The sequence below is a fragment of the Hyla sarda genome, unplaced genomic scaffold (genome assembly GCF_029499605.1).
Source record: "Hyla sarda isolate aHylSar1 unplaced genomic scaffold, aHylSar1.hap1 scaffold_1486, whole genome shotgun sequence".
NCBI lineage: Eukaryota > Metazoa > Chordata > Amphibia > Anura > Hylidae > Hyla > Hyla sarda.
This window is the reverse complement of record NW_026608119.1, coordinates 55,542-76,589: the sequence shown is the minus strand read 5'-3', so window position 1 is coordinate 76,589 and position 21,048 is coordinate 55,542. Positions and strand designations below refer to the sequence as shown.

At 46.1% G+C, this 21,048-nt stretch overlaps 9 non-coding genes across 9 annotated transcripts; all 9 read left to right on the top strand.

Moving 5' to 3' along the window:
* The first annotated feature begins 578 nt into the window (after window positions 1-578).
* Window positions 579-769, top strand: LOC130308631 (U2 spliceosomal RNA). The gene has a single exon (XR_008857581.1). It is a non-coding gene; the product is annotated as a U2 spliceosomal RNA (small nuclear RNA).
* A 2,100-nt stretch (window positions 770-2,869) lies between these two features.
* On the top strand, window positions 2,870-3,060 carry LOC130308630 (U2 spliceosomal RNA). The gene has a single exon (XR_008857580.1). It is a non-coding gene; the product is annotated as a U2 spliceosomal RNA (small nuclear RNA).
* A 2,088-nt stretch (window positions 3,061-5,148) lies between these two features.
* LOC130308629 (U2 spliceosomal RNA) lies at window positions 5,149-5,339 on the top strand. Its single transcript, XR_008857579.1, has one exon. It is a non-coding gene; the product is annotated as a U2 spliceosomal RNA (small nuclear RNA).
* Window positions 5,340-7,426: 2,087 nt separating this feature from the next.
* Window positions 7,427-7,617, top strand: LOC130308628 (U2 spliceosomal RNA). Its single transcript, XR_008857578.1, has one exon. It is a non-coding gene; the product is annotated as a U2 spliceosomal RNA (small nuclear RNA).
* Window positions 7,618-9,706: 2,089 nt separating this feature from the next.
* Window positions 9,707-9,897, top strand: LOC130308627 (U2 spliceosomal RNA). The gene has a single exon (XR_008857577.1). It is a non-coding gene; the product is annotated as a U2 spliceosomal RNA (small nuclear RNA).
* Window positions 9,898-11,981: 2,084 nt separating this feature from the next.
* LOC130308626 (U2 spliceosomal RNA) lies at window positions 11,982-12,172 on the top strand. The gene has a single exon (XR_008857575.1). It is a non-coding gene; the product is annotated as a U2 spliceosomal RNA (small nuclear RNA).
* A 2,096-nt stretch (window positions 12,173-14,268) lies between these two features.
* On the top strand, window positions 14,269-14,459 carry LOC130308625 (U2 spliceosomal RNA). The gene has a single exon (XR_008857574.1). It is a non-coding gene; the product is annotated as a U2 spliceosomal RNA (small nuclear RNA).
* A 2,094-nt stretch (window positions 14,460-16,553) lies between these two features.
* Window positions 16,554-16,744, top strand: LOC130308624 (U2 spliceosomal RNA). The gene has a single exon (XR_008857573.1). It is a non-coding gene; the product is annotated as a U2 spliceosomal RNA (small nuclear RNA).
* A 2,090-nt stretch (window positions 16,745-18,834) lies between these two features.
* On the top strand, window positions 18,835-19,025 carry LOC130308623 (U2 spliceosomal RNA). The gene has a single exon (XR_008857572.1). It is a non-coding gene; the product is annotated as a U2 spliceosomal RNA (small nuclear RNA).
* Window positions 19,026-21,048: the final 2,023 nt, after the last annotated feature.

The following is a 21,048-nucleotide window of genomic DNA, read 5'->3' as shown; positions in this document are numbered from 1 at the left end:
AACAACCCAGCTTTGTTGTGTATGTAACCAAAGGGATTTGTGATGTCACCTAGAACCTTCACAGCAGCGACAGCTTTATGAGGAGCATCAGCACTGCTCTGCCTGAGCAGAACCATCACCGCCATAGGTTGTCAAATAACCCGGATTTAACCCACACAGGTAAGTCCAATGGGGTGCAGGCATGTCCTCTATGCTTACAGCTTCCCGTGGGTGTTGGTTTGATACCGTTTGGGGACAGCCAAGGAGGCATCTGCAGGCAACAAAGGTAGGTGTGTGCTTGTGTGTGTGTTTCCTATGCAGATCCTAAGCCCAGTGTCACATGCAAGTAGGAGGAGTAAGAAGGGTTCCTGGCAAATCCAGGTTATGGATTGCATTTAAAAAGGCCCCGTGGGAGTGCAATGGGCCCCTGTCTTGCTGCTTAACAATAATGGTATGGGTTTAGGTTCTGCTGTGTGTACTGGTGGTTGACTGCCCCCCAGCCCAGAGTGTGCATGGAAAATTGTCTGGCAGCCTCCCTGACAGCAAGCAGTGATAGTGCCCATGAAGGGGACCTTGTTGGGCCCGCCCCTTTCACGGTTATCGCTTCTCGGCCTTTTGGCTAAGATCAAGTGTAGTATCTGTTCTTATCAGTTTAATATCTGATACGTCCCCTATCTGGGGACCATATATTAAATGGATTTTTGAGAACGGGGGCCGATTTCGAAGCTTGCTTCCGTCGCCCTATGCATTGACCCGATATGGCAGTATCTTCGGGTACAGTGCACCACCCCCTTACAGGGTTAAAAAGAAAGATTCCTACTTTCATTGCTACCTGCTTGCTGGCTAGCCAGCTAGCCAGCCCTGTGGGCCTTGCTGCTGCTGCAGCCAAAAAACAAAAGGTGGTGCTGCTGCTGCTTCTGCTGCTTCTGCTTCTGCTTGTGTCTGGCCCCTGTTGGAGCGTCCAGGCACAGGACTTCTGCTGCTGCTGACTAAATGGCCTCCTTAATTGGATCATTTGAGTAGCCAGCACACCTGTGCAGGTAGGGCATGACATGATAGGCAGCTGCCTTGATAGCGGGTGGGTGCTGAATGTTCCTAATTGACAAAATAAGATTAATGCTTATGAAGAAATATAAAATCTCATCCCTTCCCCAATATCGCGCCACACCCCTACCCCTTAATTCCCTGGTTGAACGTGATGGACATATGTCTTTTTTCGACCGTACTAACTATGTAACTATGTAACATAACATGGGGGGGGGTCTCCTGGCTGTTCACACAGGTGTGTCATTGCTGTACATTGACCATGCATTGCTTCTGTGGTATTGCAAAGGCAAAGACAAATGCTTCCAGCCATCCATTGCACTAATGGATTGGTCATCAGCTGGCTGTCTATGTCCCGCATCAATATAGACCAAAGTACAGAGGGTTAGGCTATGCTATTGTGCACCTACCTGATGCATCAGAAGGTGCGAGGCCCTTGCTAAATTCTGTGCACAGACTTTGAGATCTATGCTTTAGACTGTATCTAAACCTGCTCCAACATGGACTGACATTCTGGCCTACTTTCAGCCGATGCGACTTGTCTGTCGCTGAACAGTCGCTTTTTATGTATTCAGCACCTATGTATAATGTTGTAAAAATGCTCTAGAAGCTAAAGTCGCAGAAATGTCACACATATTTGGCCTGCAACTTTCTGTGCGACAAATTCAGACAGGAAAAATCAGTATAAATCCTTAGAAAATTATCCCCCAGTGTCTCCATCTGCTGGCGGTATTGAATAAGCATTGCTGCACTGATGGGGTATGCATTAGACGAAAAAAAAGAAGAAAAAGAAGAATAATACGCCCAGAAAAGAGGCGAAAAGGAGAAAAACGTAAAAAAACGTGAAAAAAAAGTAAGAGGAAGAGAAGGGAAAAAAAGGTGGAAATGGGTTTAAAAGTGATTTCGGCGGAGAAATATATATATATATATATATATATATATATATATATATATATATATATATATATATATATGCGCACACACACACATAGATATAAACGTATTCTCCGTTGAGATATTGCAGCCGCTGCTGTGTCCAGGCCCAGGAGCCTTAGCACTGTGCTGTGATGTCACTCAATACCACTGACATCACTAGGTGTAAACAACATCTCTCCTTTGCTGTGTATGTGACTATGGAGCTGTTTGGTGATGTCGTCTATTACGGCCTTCATAGAAGCAACAGGAGATTGTTGCATCCATCTTGAACCCTCAGAACTACAGTGCTATGATGTCACTCACTTCCACAGGCCTTGCAGAGTGTAAACAACAACAACCCAGCTTTGTTGTGTATGTAACCAAAGGGATTTGTGATGTCACCTAGAACCTTCACAGCAGCGACAGCTTTATGAGGAGCATCAGCACTGCTCTGCCTGAGCAGAACCATCACCGCCATAGGTTGTCAAATAACCCGGATTTAACCCACACAGGTAAGTCCAATGGGGTGCAGGCATGTCCTCTATGCTTACAGCTTCCCGTGGGTGTTGGTTTGATACCGTTTGGGGACAGCCAAGGAGGCATCTGCAGGCAACAAAGGTAGGTGTGTGCTTGTGTGTGTGTTTCCTATGCAGATCCTAAGCCCAGTGTCACATGCAAGTAGGAGGAGTAAGAAGGGTTCCTGGCAAATCCGGGTTATGGATTGCATTTAAAAAGGCCCCGTGGGAGTGCAATGGGCCCCTGTCTTGCTGCTTAGCAATAATGGTATGGGTTTAGGTTCTGCTGTGTGTACTGGTGGTTGACTGCCCCCCAGCCCAGAGTGTGCATGGAAAATTGTCTGGCAGCCTCCCTGACAGCAAGCAGTGATAGTGCCCATGAAGGGGACCTTGTTGGGCCCGCCCCTTTCACGGTTATCGCTTCTCGGCCTTTTGGCTAAGATCAAGTGTAGTATCTGTTCTTATCAGTTTAATATCTGATACGTCCCCTATCTGGGGACCATATATTAAATGGATTTTTGAGAACGGGGGCCGATTTCGAAGCTTGCTTCCGTCGCCCTATGCATTGACCCGATATGGCAGTATCTTCGGGTACAGTGCACCACCCCCTTACAGGGTTAAAAAGAAAGATTCCTACTTTCATTGCTACCTGCTTGCTGGCTAGCCAGCTAGCCAGCCCTGTGGGCCTTGCTGCTGCTGCAGCCAAAAAACAAAAGGTGGTGCTGCTGCTGCTTCTGCTGCTTCTGCTTCTGCTTGTGTCTGGCCCCTGTTGGAGCGTCCAGGCACAGGACTTCTGCTGCTGCTGACTAAATGGCCTCCTTAATTGGATCATTTGAGTAGCCAGCACACCTGTGCAGGTAGGGCATGACATGATAGGCAGCTGCCTTGATAGCGGGTGGGTGCTGAATGTTCCTAATTGACAAAATAAGATTAATGCTTATGAAGAAATATAAAATCTCATCCCTTCCCCAATATCGCGCCACACCCCTACCCCTTAATTCCCTGGTTGAACGTGATGGACATATGTCTTTTTTCGACCGTACTAACTATGTAACTATGTAACATAACATGGGGGGGGGTCTCCTGGCTGTTCACACAGGTGTGTCATTGCTGTACATTGACCATGCATTGCTTCTGTGGTATTGCAAAGGCAAAGACAAATGCTTCCAGCCATCCATTGCACTAATGGATTGGTCATCAGCTGGCTGTCTATGTCCCGCATCAATATAGACCAAAGTACAGAGGGTTAGGCTATGCTATTGTGCACCTACCTGATGCATCAGAAGGTGCGAGGCCCTTGCTAAATTCTGTGCACAGACTTTGAGATCTATGCTTTAGACTGTATCTAAACCTGCTCCAACATGGACTGACATTCTGGCCTACTTTCAGCCGATGCGACTTGTCTGTCGCTGAACAGTCGCTTTTTATGTATTCAGCACCTATGTATAATGTTGTAAAAATGCTCTAGAAGCTAAAGTCGCAGAAATGTCACACATATTTGGCCTGCAACTTTCTGTGCGACAAATTCAGACAGGAAAAATCAGTATAAATCCTTAGAAAATTATCCCCCAGTGTCTCCATCTGCTGGCGGTATTGAATAAGCATTGCTGCACTGATGGGGTATGCATTAGACGAAAAAAAAGAAGAAAAAGAAGAATAATACGCCCAGAAAAGAGGCGAAAAGGAGAAAAACGTAAAAAAACTTGAAAAAAAAGTAAGAGGAAGAGAAGGGAAAAAAAGGTGGAAATGGGTTTAAAAGTGATTTCGGCGGAGAAATATATATATATATATATATATATATATATATATATATATATATATATGCGCACACACACACATAGATATAAACGTATTCTCCGTTGAGATATTGCAGCCGCTGCTGTGTCCAGGCCCAGGAGCCTTAGCACTGTGCTGTGATGTCACTCAATACCACTGACATCACTAGGTGTAAACAACATCTCTCCTTTGCTGTGTATGTGACTATGGAGCTGTTTGGTGATGTCGTCTATTACGGCCTTCATAGAAGCAACAGGAGATTGTTGCATCCATCTTGAACCCTCAGAACTACAGTGCTATGATGTCACTCACTTCCACAGGCCTTGCAGAGTGTAAACAACAACAACCCAGCTTTGTTGTGTATGTAACCAAAGGGATTTGTGATGTCACCTAGAACCTTCACAGCAGCGACAGCTTTATGAGGAGCATCAGCACTGCTCTGCCTGAGCAGAACCATCACCGCCATAGGTTGTCAAATAACCCGGATTTAACCCACACAGGTAAGTCCAATGGGGTGCAGGCATGTCCTCTATGCTTACAGCTTCCCGTGGGTGTTGGTTTGATACCGTTTGGGGACAGCCAAGGAGGCATCTGCAGGCAACAAAGGTAGGTGTGTGCTTGTGTGTGTGTTTCCTATGCAGATCCTAAGCCCAGTGTCACATGCAAGTAGGAGGAGTAAGAAGGGTTCCTGGCAAATCCGGGTTATGGATTGCATTTAAAAAGGCCCCGTGGGAGTGCAATGGGCCCCTGTCTTGCTGCTTAGCAATAATGGTATGGGTTTAGGTTCTGCTGTGTGTACTGGTGGTTGACTGCCCCCCAGCCCAGAGTGTGCATGGAAAATTGTCTGGCAGCCTCCCTGACAGCAAGCAGTGATAGTGCCCATGAAGGGGACCTTGTTGGGCCCGCCCCTTTCACGGTTATCGCTTCTCGGCCTTTTGGCTAAGATCAAGTGTAGTATCTGTTCTTATCAGTTTAATATCTGATACGTCCCCTATCTGGGGACCATATATTAAATGGATTTTTGAGAACGGGGGCCGATTTCGAAGCTTGCTTCCGTCGCCCTATGCATTGACCCGATATGGCAGTATCTTCGGGTACAGTGCACCACCCCCTTACAGGGTTAAAAAGAAAGATTCCTACTTTCATTGCTACCTGCTTGCTGGCTAGCCAGCTAGCCAGCCCTGTGGGCCTTGCTGCTGCTGCAGCCAAAAAACAAAAGGTGGTGCTGCTGCTGCTTCTGCTGCTTCTGCTTCTGCTTGTGTCTGGCCCCTGTTGGAGCGTCCAGGCACAGGACTTCTGCTGCTGCTGACTAAATGGCCTCCTTAATTGGATCATTTGAGTAGCCAGCACACCTGTGCAGGTAGGGCATGACATGATAGGCAGCTGCCTTGATAGCGGGTGGGTGCTGAATGTTCCTAATTGACAAAATAAGATTAATGCTTATGAAGAAATATAAAATCTCATCCCTTCCCCAATATCGCGCCACACCCCTACCCCTTAATTCCCTGGTTGAACGTGATGGACATATGTCTTTTTTCGACCGTACTAACTATGTAACTATGTAACATAACATGGGGGGGGGGTCTCCTGGCTGTTCACACAGGTGTGTCATTGCTGTACATTGACCATGCATTGCTTCTGTGGTATTGCAAAGGCAAAGACAAATGCTTCCAGCCATCCATTGCACTAATGGATTGGTCATCAGCTGGCTGTCTATGTCCCGCATCAATATAGACCAAAGTACAGAGGGTTAGGCTATGCTATTGTGCACCTACCTGATGCATCAGAAGGTGCGAGGCCCTTGCTAAATTCTGTGCACAGACTTTGAGATCTATGCTTTAGACTGTATCTAAACCTGCTCCAACATGGACTGACATTCTGGCCTACTTTCAGCCGATGCGACTTGTCTGTCGCTGAACAGTCGCTTTTTATGTATTCAGCACCTATGTATAATGTTGTAAAAATGCTCTAGAAGCTAAAGTCGCAGAAATGTCACACATATTTGGCCTGCAACTTTCTGTGCGACAAATTCAGACAGGAAAAATCAGTATAAATCCTTAGAAAATTATCCCCCAGTGTCTCCATCTGCTGGCGGTATTGAATAAGCATTGCTGCACTGATGGGGTATGCATTAGACGAAAAAAAAGAAGAAAAAGAAGAATAATACGCCCAGAAAAGAGGCGAAAAGGAGAAAAACGTAAAAAAACGTGAAAAAAAAGTAAGAGGAAGAGAAGGGAAAAAAAGGTGGAAATGGGTTTAAAAGTGATTTCGGCAGAGAAATATATATATATATATATATATATATATATATATATATATATATATGCGCACACACACACATAGATATAAACGTATTCTCCGTTGAGATATTGCAGCTGCTGCTGTGTCCAGGCCCAGGAGCCTTAGCACTGTGCTGTGATGTCACTCAATACCACTGACATCACTAGGTGTAAACAACATCTCTCCTTTGCTGTGTATGTGACTATGGAGCTGTTTGGTGATGTCGTCTATTACGGCCTTCATAGAAGCAACAGGAGATTGTTGCATCCATCTTGAACCCTCAGAACTACAGTGCTATGATGTCACTCACTTCCACAGGCCTTGCAGAGTGTAAACAACAACAACCCAGCTTTGTTGTGTATGTAACCAAAGGGATTTGTGATGTCACCTAGAACCTTCACAGCAGCGACAGCTTTATGAGGAGCATCAGCACTGCTCTGCCTGAGCAGAACCATCACCGCCATAGGTTGTCAAATAACCCGGATTTAACCCACACAGGTAAGTCCAATGGGGTGCAGGCATGTCCTCTATGCTTACAGCTTCCCGTGGGTGTTGGTTTGATACCGTTTGGGGACAGCCAAGGAGGCATCTGCAGGCAACAAAGGTAGGTGTGTGCTTGTGTGTGTGTTTCCTATGCAGATCCTAAGCCCAGTGTCACATGCAAGTAGGAGGAGTAAGAAGGGTTCCTGGCAAATCCGGGTTATGGATTGCATTTAAAAAGGCCCCGTGGGAGTGCAATGGGCCCCTGTCTTGCTGCTTAGCAATAATGGTATGGGTTTAGGTTCTGCTGTGTGTACTGGTGGTTGACTGCCCCCCAGCCCAGAGTGTGCATGGAAAATTGTCTGGCAGCCTCCCTGACAGCAAGCAGTGATAGTGCCCATGAAGGGGACCTTGTTGGGCCCGCCCCTTTCACGGTTATCGCTTCTCGGCCTTTTGGCTAAGATCAAGTGTAGTATCTGTTCTTATCAGTTTAATATCTGATACGTCCCCTATCTGGGGACCATATATTAAATGGATTTTTGAGAACGGGGGCCGATTTCGAAGCTTGCTTCCGTCGCCCTATGCATTGACCCGATATGGCAGTATCTTCGGGTACAGTGCACCACCCCCTTACAGGGTTAAAAAGAAAGATTCCTACTTTCATTGCTACCTGCTTGCTGGCTAGCCAGCTAGCCAGCCCTGTGGGCCTTGCTGCTGCTGCTGCAGCCAAAAAACAAAAGGTGGTGCTGCTGCTGCTTCTGCTGCTTCTGCTTCTGCTTGTGTCTGGCCCCTGTTGGAGCGTCCAGGCACAGGACTTCTGCTGCTGCTGACTAAATGGCCTCCTTAATTGGATCATTTGAGTAGCCAGCACACCTGTGCAGGTAGGGCATGACATGATAGGCAGCTGCCTTGATAGCGGGTGGGTGCTGAATGTTCCTAATTGACAAAATAAGATTAATGCTTATGAAGAAATATAAAATCTCATCCCTTCCCCAATATCGCGCCACACCCCTACCCCTTAATTCCCTGGTTGAACGTGATGGACATATGTCTTTTTTCGACCGTACTAACTATGTAACTATGTAACATAACATGGGGGGGGGTCTCCTGGCTGTTCACACAGGTGTGTCATTGCTGTACATTGACCATGCATTGCTTCTGTGGTATTGCAAAGGCAAAGACAAATGCTTCCAGCCATCCATTGCACTAATGGATTGGTCATCAGCTGGCTGTCTATGTCCCGCATCAATATAGACCAAAGTACAGAGGGTTAGGCTATGCTATTGTGCACCTACCTGATGCATCAGAAGGTGCGAGGCCCTTGCTAAATTCTGTGCACAGACTTTGAGATCTATGCTTTAGACTGTATCTAAACCTGCTCCAACATGGACTGACATTCTGGCCTACTTTCAGCCGATGCGACTTGTCTGTCGCTGAACAGTCGCTTTTTATGTATTCAGCACCTATGTATAATGTTGTAAAAATGCTCTAGAAGCTAAAGTCGCAGAAATGTCACACATATTTGGCCTGCAACTTTCTGTGCGACAAATTCAGACAGGAAAAATCAGTATAAATCCTTAGAAAATTATCCCCCAGTGTCTCCATCTGCTGGCGGTATTGAATAAGCATTGCTGCACTGATGGGGTATGCATTAGACGAAAAAAAAGAAGAAAAAGAAGAATAATACGCCCAGAAAAGAGGCGAAAAGGAGAAAAACGTAAAAAAACGTGAAAAAAAAGTAAGAGGAAGAGAAGGGAAAAAAAGGTGGAAATGGGTTTAAAAGTGATTTCGGCGGAGAAATATATATATATATATATATATATATATATATATATATATATATATGCGCACACACACACATAGATATAAACGTATTCTCCGTTGAGATATTGCAGCCGCTGCTGTGTCCAGGCCCAGGAGCCTTAGCACTGTGCTGTGATGTCACTCAATACCACTGACATCACTAGGTGTAAACAACATCTCTCCTTTGCTGTGTATGTGACTATGGAGCTGTTTGGTGATGTCGTCTATTACGGCCTTCATAGAAGCAACAGGAGATTGTTGCATCCATCTTGAACCCTCAGAACTACAGTGCTATGATGTCACTCACTTCCACAGGCCTTGCAGAGTGTAAACAACAACAACCCAGCTTTGTTGTGTATGTAACCAAAGGGATTTGTGATGTCACCTAGAACCTTCACAGCAGCGACAGCTTTATGAGGAGCATCAGCACTGCTCTGCCTGAGCAGAACCATCACCGCCATAGGTTGTCAAATAACCCGGATTTAACCCACACAGGTAAGTCCAATGGGGTGCAGGCATGTCCTCTATGCTTACAGCTTCCCGTGGGTGTTGGTTTGATACCGTTTGGGGACAGCCAAGGAGGCATCTGCAGGCAACAAAGGTAGGTGTGTGCTTGTGTGTGTGTTTCCTATGCAGATCCTAAGCCCAGTGTCACATGCAAGTAGGAGGAGTAAGAAGGGTTCCTGGCAAATCCGGGTTATGGATTGCATTTAAAAAGGCCCCGTGGGAGTGCAATGGGCCCCTGTCTTGCTGCTTAGCAATAATGGTATGGGTTTAGGTTCTGCTGTGTGTACTGGTGGTTGACTGCCCCCCAGCCCAGAGTGTGCATGGAAAATTGTCTGGCAGCCTCCCTGACAGCAAGCAGTGATAGTGCCCATGAAGGGGACCTTGTTGGGCCCGCCCCTTTCACGGTTATCGCTTCTCGGCCTTTTGGCTAAGATCAAGTGTAGTATCTGTTCTTATCAGTTTAATATCTGATACGTCCCCTATCTGGGGACCATATATTAAATGGATTTTTGAGAACGGGGGCCGATTTCGAAGCTTGCTTCCGTCGCCCTATGCATTGACCCGATATGGCAGTATCTTCGGGTACAGTGCACCACCCCCTTACAGGGTTAAAAAGAAAGATTCCTACTTTCATTGCTACCTGCTTGCTGGCTAGCCAGCTAGCCAGCCCTGTGGGCCTTGCTGCTGCTGCAGCCAAAAAACAAAAGGTGGTGCTGCTGCTGCTTCTGCTGCTTCTGCTTCTGCTTGTGTCTGGCCCCTGTTGGAGCGTCCAGGCACAGGACTTCTGCTGCTGCTGACTAAATGGCCTCCTTAATTGGATCATTTGAGTAGCCAGCACACCTGTGCAGGTAGGGCATGACATGATAGGCAGCTGCCTTGATAGCGGGTGGGTGCTGAATGTTCCTAATTGACAAAATAAGATTAATGCTTATGAAGAAATATAAAATCTCATCCCTTCCCCAATATCGCGCCACACCCCTACCCCTTAATTCCCTGGTTGAACGTGATGGACATATGTCTTTTTTCGACCGTACTAACTATGTAACTATGTAACATAACATGGGGGGGGGTCTCCTGGCTGTTCACACAGGTGTGTCATTGCTGTACATTGACCATGCATTGCTTCTGTGGTATTGCAAAGGCAAAGACAAATGCTTCCAGCCATCCATTGCACTAATGGATTGGTCATCAGCTGGCTGTCTATGTCCCGCATCAATATAGACCAAAGTACAGAGGGTTAGGCTATGCTATTGTGCACCTACCTGATGCATCAGAAGGTGCGAGGCCCTTGCTAAATTCTGTGCACAGACTTTGAGATCTATGCTTTAGACTGTATCTAAACCTGCTCCAACATGGACTGACATTCTGGCCTACTTTCAGCCGATGCGACTTGTCTGTCGCTGAACAGTCGCTTTTTATGTATTCAGCACCTATGTATAATGTTGTAAAAATGCTCTAGAAGCTAAAGTCGCAGAAATGTCACACATATTTGGCCTGCAACTTTCTGTGCGACAAATTCAGACAGGAAAAATCAGTATAAATCCTTAGAAAATTATCCCCCAGTGTCTCCATCTGCTGGCGGTATTGAATAAGCATTGCTGCACTGATGGGGTATGCATTAGACGAAAAAAAAGAAGAAAAAGAAGAATAATACGCCCAGAAAAGAGGCGAAAAGGAGAAAAACGTAAAAAAACGTGAAAAAAAAGTAAGAGGAAGAGAAGGGAAAAAAAGGTGGAAATGGGTTTAAAAGTGATTTCGGCGGAGAAATATATATATATATATATATATATATATATATATATATATATATGCGCACACACACACATAGATATAAACGTATTCTCCGTTGAGATATTGCAGCCGCTGCTGTGTCCAGGCCCAGGAGCCTTAGCACTGTGCTGTGATGTCACTCAATACCACTGACATCACTAGGTGTAAACAACATCTCTCCTTTGCTGTGTATGTGACTATGGAGCTGTTTGGTGATGTCGTCTATTACGGCCTTCATAGAAGCAACAGGAGATTGTTGCATCCATCTTGAACCCTCAGAACTACAGTGCTATGATGTCACTCACTTCCACAGGCCTTGCAGAGTGTAAACAACAACAACCCAGCTTTGTTGTGTATGTAACCAAAGGGATTTGTGATGTCACCTAGAACCTTCACAGCAGCGACAGCTTTATGAGGAGCATCAGCACTGCTCTGCCTGAGCAGAACCATCACCGCCATAGGTTGTCAAATAACCCGGATTTAACCCACACAGGTAAGTCCAATGGGGTGCAGGCATGTCCTCTATGCTTACAGCTTCCCGTGGGTGTTGGTTTGATACCGTTTGGGGACAGCCAAGGAGGCATCTGCAGGCAACAAAGGTAGGTGTGTGCTTGTGTGTGTGTTTCCTATGCAGATCCTAAGCCCAGTGTCACATGCAAGTAGGAGGAGTAAGAAGGGTTCCTGGCAAATCCGGGTTATGGATTGCATTTAAAAAGGCCCCGTGGGAGTGCAATGGGCCCCTGTCTTGCTGCTTAGCAATAATGGTATGGGTTTAGGTTCTGCTGTGTGTACTGGTGGTTGACTGCCCCCCAGCCCAGAGTGTGCATGGAAAATTGTCTGGCAGCCTCCCTGACAGCAAGCAGTGATAGTGCCCATGAAGGGGACCTTGTTGGGCCCGCCCCTTTCACGGTTATCGCTTCTCGGCCTTTTGGCTAAGATCAAGTGTAGTATCTGTTCTTATCAGTTTAATATCTGATACGTCCCCTATCTGGGGACCATATATTAAATGGATTTTTGAGAACGGGGGCCGATTTCGAAGCTTGCTTCCGTCGCCCTATGCATTGACCCGATATGGCAGTATCTTCGGGTACAGTGCACCACCCCCTTACAGGGTTAAAAAGAAAGATTCCTACTTTCATTGCTACCTGCTTGCTGGCTAGCCAGCTAGCCAGCCCTGTGGGCCTTGCTGCTGCTGCAGCCAAAAAACAAAAGGTGGTGCTGCTGCTGCTTCTGCTGCTTCTGCTTCTGCTTGTGTCTGGCCCCTGTTGGAGCGTCCAGGCACAGGACTTCTGCTGCTGCTGACTAAATGGCCTCCTTAATTGGATCATTTAAGTAGCCAGCACACCTGTGCAGGTAGGGCATGACATGATAGGCAGCTGCCTTGATAGCGGGTGGGTGCTGAATGTTCCTAATTGACAAAATAAGATTAATGCTTATGAAGAAATATAAAATCTCATCCCTTCCCCAATATCGCGCCACACCCCTACCCCTTAATTCCCTGGTTGAACGTGATGGACATATGTCTTTTTTCGACCGTACTAACTATGTAACTATGTAACATAACATGGGGGGGGGTCTCCTGGCTGTTCACACAGGTGTGTCATTGCTGTACATTGACCATGCATTGCTTCTGTGGTATTGCAAAGGCAAAGACAAATGCTTCCAGCCATCCATTGCACTAATGGATTGGTCATCAGCTGGCTGTCTATGTCCCGCATCAATATAGACCAAAGTACAGAGGGTTAGGCTATGCTATTGTGCACCTACCTGATGCATCAGAAGGTGCGAGGCCCTTGCTAAATTCTGTGCACAGACTTTGAGATCTATGCTTTAGACTGTATCTAAACCTGCTCCAACATGGACTGACATTCTGGCCTACTTTCAGCCGATGCGACTTGTCTGTCGCTGAACAGTCGCTTTTTATGTATTCAGCACCTATGTATAATGTTGTAAAAATGCTCTAGAAGCTAAAGTCGCAGAAATGTCACACATATTTTGCCTGCAACTTTCTGTGCGACAAATTCAGACAGGAAAAATCAGTATAAATCCTTAGAAAATTATCCCCCAGTGTCTCCATCTGCTGGCGGTATTGAATAAGCATTGCTGCACTGATGGGGTATGCATTAGACGAAAAAAAAGAAGAAAAAGAAGAATAATACGCCCAGAAAAGAGGCGAAAAGGAGAAAAACGTAAAAAAACGTGAAAAAAAAGTAAGAGGAAGAGAAGGGAAAAAAAGGTGGAAATGGGTTTAAAAGTGATTTCGGCGGAGAAATATATATATATATATATATATATATATATATATATATATATATATATATATATATGCGCACACACACACATAGATATAAACGTATTCTCCGTTGAGATATTGCAGCCGCTGCTGTGTCCAGGCCCAGGAGCCTTAGCACTGTGCTGTGATGTCACTCAATACCACTGACATCACTAGGTGTAAACAACATCTCTCCTTTGCTGTGTATGTGACTATGGAGCTGTTTGGTGATGTCGTCTATTACGGCCTTCATAGAAGCAACAGGAGATTGTTGCATCCATCTTGAACCCTCAGAACTACAGTGCTATGATGTCACTCACTTCCACAGGCCTTGCAGAGTGTAAACAACAACAACCCAGCTTTGTTGTGTATGTAACCAAAGGGATTTGTGATGTCACCTAGAACCTTCACAGCAGCGACAGCTTTATGAGGAGCATCAGCACTGCTCTGCCTGAGCAGAACCATCACCGCCATAGGTTGTCAAATAACCCGGATTTAACCCACACAGGTAAGTCCAATGGGGTGCAGGCATGTCCTCTATGCTTACAGCTTCCCGTGGGTGTTGGTTTGATACCGTTTGGGGACAGCCAAGGAGGCATCTGCAGGCAACAAAGGTAGGTGTGTGCTTGTGTGTGTGTTTCCTATGCAGATCCTAAGCCCAGTGTCACATGCAAGTAGGAGGAGTAAGAAGGGTTCCTGGCAAATCCGGGTTATGGATTGCATTTAAAAAGGCCCCGTGGGAGTGCAATGGGCCCCTGTCTTGCTGCTTAGCAATAATGGTATGGGTTTAGGTTCTGCTGTGTGTACTGGTGGTTGACTGCCCCCCAGCCCAGAGTGTGCATGGAAAATTGTCTGGCAGCCTCCCTGACAGCAAGCAGTGATAGTGCCCATGAAGGGGACCTTGTTGGGCCCGCCCCTTTCACGGTTATCGCTTCTCGGCCTTTTGGCTAAGATCAAGTGTAGTATCTGTTCTTATCAGTTTAATATCTGATATGTCCCCTATCTGGGGACCATATATTAAATGGATTTTTGAGAACGGGGGCCGATTTCGAAGCTTGCTTCCGTCGCCCTATGCATTGACCCGATATGGCAGTATCTTCGGGTACAGTGCACCACCCCCTTACAGGGTTAAAAAGAAAGATTCCTACTTTCATTGCTACCTGCTTGCTGGCTAGCCAGCTAGCCAGCCCTGTGGGCCTTGCTGCTGCTGCAGCCAAAAAACAAAAGGTGGTGCTGCTGCTGCTTCTGCTGCTGCTTCTGCTGCTTCTGCTTCTGCTTGTGTCTGGCCCCTGTTGGAGCGTCCAGGCACAGGACTTCTGCTGCTGCTGACTAAATGGCCTCCTTAATTGGATCATTTGAGTAGCCAGCACACCTGTGCAGGTAGGGCATGACATGATAGGCAGCTGCCTTGATAGCGGGTGGGTGCTGAATGTTCCTAATTGACAAAATAAGATTAATGCTTATGAAGAAATATAAAATCTCATCCCTTCCCCAATATCGCGCCACACCCCTACCCCTTAATTCCCTGGTTGAACGTGATGGACATATGTCTTTTTTCGACCGTACTAACTATGTAACTATGTAACATAACATGGGGGGGGGTCTCCTGGCTGTTCACACAGGTGTGTCATTGCTGTACATTGACCATGCATTGCTTCTGTGGTATTGCAAAGGCAAAGACAAATGCTTCCAGCCATCCATTGCACTAATGGATTGGTCATCAGCTGGCTGTCTATGTCCCGCATCAATATAGACCAAAGTACAGAGGGTTAGGCTATGCTATTGTGCACCTACCTGATGCATCAGAAGGTGCGAGGCCCTTGCTAAATTCTGTGCACAGACTTTGAGATCTATGCTTTAGACTGTATCTAAACCTGCTCCAACATGGACTGACATTCTGGCCTACTTTCAGCCGATGCGACTTGTCTGTCGCTGAACAGTCGCTTTTTATGTATTCAGCACCTATGTATAATGTTGTAAAAATGCTCTAGAAGCTAAAGTCGCAGAAATGTCACACATATTTTGCCTGCAACTTTCTGTGCGACAAATTCAGACAGGAAAAATCAGTATAAATCCTTAGAAAATTATCCCCCAGTGTCTCCATCTGCTGGCGGTATTGAATAAGCATTGCTGCACTGATGGGGTATGCATTAGACGAAAAAAAAGAAGAAAAAGAAGAATAATACGCCCAGAAAAGAGGCGAAAAGGAGAAAAACGTAAAAAAACGTGAAAAAAAAGTAAGAGGAAGAGAAGGGAAAAAAAGGTGGAAATGGGTTTAAAAGTGATTTCGGCGGAGAAATATATATATATATATATATATATATATATATATATATATATGCGCACACACACACATAGATATAAACGTATTCTCCGTTGAGATATTGCAGCCGCTGCTGTGTCCAGGCCCAGGAGCCTTAGCACTGTGCTGTGATGTCACTCAATACCACTGACATCACTAGGTGTAAACAACATCTCTCCTTTGCTGTGTATGTGACTATGGAGCTGTTTGGTGATGTCGTCTATTACGGCCTTCATAGAAGCAACAGGAGATTGTTGCATCCATCTTGAACCCTCAGAACTACAGTGCTATGATGTCACTCACTTCCACAGGCCTTGCAGAGTGTAAACAACAACAACCCAGCTTTGTTGTGTATGTAACCAAAGGGATTTGTGATGTCACCTAGAACCTTCACAGCAGCGACAGCTTTATGAGGAGCATCAGCACTGCTCTGCCTGAGCAGAACCATCACCGCCATAGGTTGTCAAATAACCCGGATTTAACCCACACAGGTAAGTCCAATGGGGTGCAGGCATGTCCTCTATGCTTACAGCTTCCCGTGGGTGTTGGTTTGATACCGTTTGGGGACAGCCAAGGAGGCATCTGCAGGCAACAAAGGTAGGTGTGTGCTTGTGTGTGTGTTTCCTATGCAGATCCTAAGCCCAGTGTCACATGCAAGTAGGAGGAGTAAGAAGGGTTCCTGGCAAATCCGGGTTATGGATTGCATTTAAAAAGGCCCCGTGGGAGTGCAATGGGCCCCTGTCTTGCTGCTTAGCAATAATGGTATGGGTTTAGGTTCTGCTGTGTGTACTGGTGGTTGACTGCCCCCCAGCCCAGAGTGTGCATGGAAAATTGTCTGGCAGCCTCCCTGACAGCAAGCAGTGATAGTGCCCATGAAGGGGACCTTGTTGGGCCCGCCCCTTTCACGGTTATCGCTTCTCGGCCTTTTGGCTAAGATCAAGTGTAGTATCTGTTCTTATCAGTTTAATATCTGATACGTCCCCTATCTGGGGACCATATATTAAATGGATTTTTGAGAACGGGGGCCGATTTCGAAGCTTGCTTCCGTCGCCCTATGCATTGACCCGATATGGCAGTATCTTCGGGTACAGTGCACCACCCCCTTACAGGGTTAAAAAGAAAGATTCCTACTTTCATTGCTACCTGCTTGCTGGCTAGCCAGCTAGCCAGCCCTGTGGGCCTTGCTGCTGCTGCAGCCAAAAAACAAAAGGTGGTGCTGCTGCTGCTTCTGCTGCTTCTGCTTCTGCTTGTGTCTGGCCCCTGTTGGAGCGTCCAGGCACAGGACTTCTGCTGCTGCTGACTAAATGGCCTCCTTAATTGGATCATTTGAGTAGCCAGCACACCTGTGCAGGTAGGGCATGACATGATAGGCAGCTGCCTTGATAGCGGGTGGGTGCTGAATGTTCCTAATTGACAAAATAAGATTAATGCTTATGAAGAAATATAAAATCTCATCCCTTCCCCAATATCGCGCCACACCCCTACCCCTTAATTCCCTGGTTGAACGTGATGGACATATGTCTTTTTTCGACCGTACTAACTATGTAACTATGTAACATAACATGGGGGGGGGTCTCCTGGCTGTTCACACAGGTGTGTCATTGCTGTACATTGACCATGCATTGCTTCTGTGGTATTGCAAAGGCAAAGACAAATGCTTCCAGCCATCCATTGCACTAATGGATTGGTCATCAGCTGGCTGTCTATGTCCCGCATCAATATAGACCAAAGTACAGAGGGTTAGGCTATGCTATTGTGCACCTACCTGATGCATCAGAAGGTGCGAGGCCCTTGCTAAATTCTGTGCACAGACTTTGAGATCTATGCTTTAGACTGTATCTAAACCTGCTCCAACATGGACTGACATTCTGGCCTACTTTCAGCCGATGCGACTTGTCTGTCGCTGAACAGTCGCTTTTTATGTATTCAGCACCTATGTATAATGTTGTAAAAATGCTCTAGAAGCTAAAGTCACAGAAATGTCACACATATTTGGCCTGCAACTTTCTGTGCGACAAATTCAGACAGGAAAAATCAGTATAAATCCTTAGAAAATTATCCCCCAGTGTCTCCATCTGCTGGCGGTATTGAATAAGCATTGCTGCACTGATGGGGTATGCATTAGACGAAAAAAAAGAAGAAAAAGAAGAATAATACGCCCAGAAAAGAGGCGAAAAGGAGAAAAACGTAAAAAAACGTGAAAAAAAAGTAAGAGGAAGAGAAGGGAAAAAAAGGTGGAAATGGGTTTAAAAGTGATTTCGGCGGAGAAATATATATATATATATATATATATATATATATATATATATATATATATATGCGCACACACACACATAGATATAAACGTATTCTCCGTTGAGATATTGCAGCCGCTGCTGTGTCCAGGCCCAGGAGCCTTAGCACTGTGCTGTGATGTCACTCAATACCACTGACATCACTAGGTGTAAACAACATCTCTCCTTTGCTGTGTATGTGACTATGGAGCTGTTTGGTGATGTCGTCTATTACGGCCTTCATAGAAGCAACAGGAGATTGTTGCATCCATCTTGAACCCTCAGAACTACAGTGCTATGATGTCACTCACTTCCACAGGCCTTGCAGAGTGTAAACAACAACAACCCAGCTTTGTTGTGTATGTAACCAAAGGGATTTGTGATGTCACCTAGAACCTTCACAGCAGCGACAGCTTTATGAGGAGCATCAGCACTGCTCTGCCTGAGCAGAACCATCACCGCCATAGGTTGTCAAATAACCCGGATTTAACCCACACAGGTAAGTCCAATGGGGTGCAGGCATGTCCTCTATGCTTACAGCTTCCCGTGGGTGTTGGTTTGATACCGTTTGGGGACAGCCAAGGAGGCATCTGCAGGCAACAAAGGTAGGTGTGTGCTTGTGTGTGTGTTTCCTATGCAGATCCTAAGCCCAGTGTCACATGCAAGTAGGAGGAGTAAGAAGGGTTCCTGGCAAATCCGGGTTATGGATTGCATTTAAAAAGGCCCCGTGGGAGTGCAATGGGCCCCTGTCTTGCTGCTTAGCAATAATGGTATGGGTTTAGGTTCTGCTGTGTGTACTGGTGGTTGACTGCCCCCCAGCCCAGAGTGTGCATGGAAAATTGTCTGGCAGCCTCCCTGACAGCAAGCAGTGATAGTGCCCATGAAGGGGACCTTGTTGGGCCCGCCCCTTTCACGGTTATCGCTTCTCGGCCTTTTGGCTAAGATCAAGTGTAGTATCTGTTCTTATCAGTTTAATATCTGATACGTCCCCTATCTGGGGACCATATATTAAATGGATTTTTGAGAACGGGGGCCGATTTCGAAGCTTGCTTCCGTCGCCCTATGCATTGACCCGATATGGCAGTATCTTCGGGTACAGTGCACCACCCCCTTACAGGGTTAAAAAGAAAGATTCCTACTTTCATTGCTACCTGCTTGCTGGCTAGCCAGCTAGCCAGCCCTGTGGGCCTTGCTGCTGCTGCAGCCAAAAAACAAAAGGTGGTGCTGCTGCTGCTTCTGCTGCTTCTGCTTCTGCTTGTGTCTGGCCCCTGTTGGAGCGTCCAGGCACAGGACTTCTGCTGCTGCTGACTAAATGGCCTCCTTAATTGGATCATTTGAGTAGCCAGCACACCTGTGCAGGTAGGGCATGACATGATAGGCAGCTGCCTTGATAGCGGGTGGGTGCTGAATGTTCCTAATTGACAAAATAAGATTAATGCTTATGAAGAAATATAAAATCTCATCCCTTCCCCAATATCGCGCCACACCCCTACCCCTTAATTCCCTGGTTGAACGTGATGGACATATGTCTTTTTTCGACCGTACTAACTATGTAACTATGTAACATAACATGGGGGGGGGTCTCCTGGCTGTTCACACAGGTGTGTCATTGCTGTACATTGACCATGCATTGCTTCTGTGGTATTGCAAAGGCAAAGACAAATGCTTCCAGCCATCCATTGCACTAATGGATTGGTCATCAGCTGGCTGTCTATGTCCCGCATCAATATAGACCAAAGTACAGAGGGTTAGGCTATGCTATTGTGCACCTACCTGATGCATCAGAAGGTGCGAGGCCCTTGCTAAATTCTGTGCACAGACTTTGAGATCTATGCTTTAGACTGTATCTAAACCTGCTCCAACATGGACTGACATTCTGGCCTACTTTCAGCCGATGCGACTTGTCTGTCGCTGAACAGTCGCTTTTTATGTATTCAGCACCTATGTATAATGTTGTAAAAATGCTCTAGAAGCTAAAGTCGCAGAAATGTCACACATATTTGGCCTGCAACTTTCTGTGCGACAAATTCAGACAGGAAAAATCAGTATAAATCCTTAGAAAATTATCCCCCAGTGTCTCCATCTGCTGGCGGTATTGAATAAGCATTGCTGCACTGATGGGGTATGCATTAGACGAAAAAAAAGAAGAAAAAGAAGAATAATACGCCCAGAAAAGAGGCGAAAAGGAGAAAAACGTAAAAAAACGTGAAAAAAAAGTAAGAGGAAGAGAAGGGAAAAAAAGGTGGAAATGGGTTTAAAAGTGATTTCGGCGGAGAAATATATATATATATATATATATATATATATATATATATGCGCACACACACACATAGATATAAACGTATTCTCCGTTGAGATATTGCAGCCGCTGCTGTGTCCAGGCCCAGGAGCCTTAGCACTGTGCTGTGATGTCACTCAATACCACTGACATCACTAGGTGTAAACAACATCTCTCCTTTGCTGTGTATGTGACTATGGAGCTGTTTGGTGATGTCGTCTATTACGGCCTTCATAGAAGCAACAGGAGATTGTTGCATCCATCTTGAACCCTCAGAACTACAGTGCTATGATGTCACTCACTTCCACAGGCCTTGCAGAGTGTAAACAACAACAACCCAGCTTTGTTGTGTATGTAACCAAAGGGATTTGTGATGTCACCTAGAACCTTCACAGCAGCGACAGCTTTATGAGGAGCATCAGCACTGCTCTGCCTGAGCAGAACCATCACCGCCATAGGTTGTCAAATAACCCGGATTTAACCCACACAGGTAAGTCCAATGGGGTGCAGGCATGTCCTCTATGCTTACAGCTTCCCGTGGGTGTTGGTTTGATACCGTTTGGGGACAGCCAAGGAGGCATCTGCAGGCAACAAAGGTAGGTGTGTGCTTGTGTGTGTGTTTCCTATGCAGATCCTAAGCCCAGTGTCACATGCAAGTAGGAGGAGTAAGAAGGGTTCCTGGCAAATCCGGGTTATGGATTGCATTTAAAAAGGCCCCGTGGGAGTGCAATGGGCCCCTGTCTTGCTGCTTAGCAATAATGGTATGGGTTTAGGTTCTGCTGTGTGTACTGGTGGTTGACTGCCCCCCAGCCCAGAGTGTGCATGGAAAATTGTCTGGCAGCCTCCCTGACAGC